The sequence below is a fragment of the Myotis brandtii genome, unplaced genomic scaffold (assembly GCF_000412655.1).
Source record: "Myotis brandtii unplaced genomic scaffold, ASM41265v1 scaffold384, whole genome shotgun sequence".
NCBI lineage: Eukaryota > Metazoa > Chordata > Mammalia > Chiroptera > Vespertilionidae > Myotis > Myotis brandtii.
This window is the reverse complement of record NW_005364745.1, coordinates 5134388-5135527: the sequence shown is the minus strand read 5'-3', so window position 1 is coordinate 5135527 and position 1140 is coordinate 5134388. Positions and strand designations below refer to the sequence as shown.

Genomic DNA, 1140 nt, shown 5'->3' with positions numbered 1-1140 from the left:
CCTCCCTCAGGCCTTCCCCAGCACCCAGGGCGGGCGCAGGTGACACCAAGCACCCCCACCTCCGGACGTTTGGGCCAAGGGCACGGAGGGCTCCGGGGAAGGGGACGCAGCACACGCCAGGGCAGCCAGAGGCCCTGCCAGCCAGAGTGTCTGCAACACAGGACAGTCCTGCCGGAGAGCCGTGGGCTCAGTGCGGAGGGGCCACTCGTGTCCAGGGGCTAAAGAAACTGGGCATTTGGGCCGGCTCTCCAGTCCTTGGTCTTCCTTAGTCCTCATCTACCTGGGTGTTTGGGACGTGGCTGAGCCCAGGCGAAGGAAAACTGAAACTGGGCTGAGGCCTGGGCTCCAGATAAGGAGGGGCAGCTGGGAAGTGCGGGCTCCTGACTCTGCCCCAGCACCCTGGCCCCCTGGCTGCCCCCCCACCAGCAGAGCACAGGTAGCCCTGAGCAGGAGCTGCCACCCTCTGGCTCTGTCCCGGGCCCAGCACGTCGCACATCCCCTGCAGACCTCTCCGGCTGCCAGCCAGCAGAGGGGTGAGCTGCAGCTCTCTCCGCCAGGTTTAGAGGGAATCGATACTTTAAAAATGCACCGGGCAGATCTGTTCATGACCGGAAGGCAGGCTTGGAAACAGTGTCTGCCTTTGAACACCTCCCCCCGCCCCTCCTCCACCCGCTCCTGGCCAGGCGACCCAGCTGTTTCTACGCCCCTTCCTGGGAAAAGGCTCCCGGACCTGCAGGGTACAAATCCCACACCTCCCAGGACCCCCGAGGGGTCAGGTCAACACCTACGGGGTCAATTCGGTGTTACAGCCACCGGCCCCGAGAGGAGATTCTCACCGAGACCCTCAGAAGGCATGGTTTAAAGAGGCAGGCTCCCTTTAAAAGGCAATTACTGCAGATTAGTTTGTTGACAGTTTTAAATTACAGCTCTGCGCAAGGGCCTGCAGTTATTCTATCTTCTCGTGTGCATTTCCTCACAAAAGGATAAAAATACATTGTTAAGATGCTTTGGCGTGGGGGGCAGAAGAGGGATTTGAGGAGCTCAGTGACTTCAGGCACCGAACTGCCCTCGCTGGGTCAGAGGAGAGGCCTGGGCGGCCGGGGACTCCGCCCCCTCCTTAGGCAGCGGCGGGGCGAGTCC

General features: G+C 61.7%; 1 protein-coding gene across 1 annotated transcript in view; it reads right to left on the bottom strand.

The window, feature by feature from the left end:
* ISL1 (ISL LIM homeobox 1) overlaps positions 1-1140 on the bottom strand; it is a 10419-nt gene that overhangs the window by 4829 nt on the left and 4450 nt on the right. The window lies entirely within an intron of this gene.